Genomic DNA, 217 nt, shown 5'->3' on the forward strand with positions numbered 1-217 from the left:
AGGGCGGGGGCGGGGAACCGCGGGGAGCGGGGCGGGGGGGGGGCGACCTGGGGAGGGGGCGCGGGAGCCCCGCCGGAGAGGGCGGTGCGTCCCTGAGCCAGATGGGGAGGGGGGAGGAGCGCCTCCGCCTTCCAGAAGGACCGGGGGCACCAGAAAGTTAGGGAGGGCTCAGGTGAGCGCAGCCATCAGCAGAGACAACTCCCTCCCACCCTCCTCC

The sequence above is a fragment of the Suricata suricatta genome, chromosome X (assembly GCF_006229205.1).
Source record: "Suricata suricatta isolate VVHF042 chromosome X, meerkat_22Aug2017_6uvM2_HiC, whole genome shotgun sequence".
Lineage (NCBI taxonomy): Eukaryota > Metazoa > Chordata > Mammalia > Carnivora > Herpestidae > Suricata > Suricata suricatta.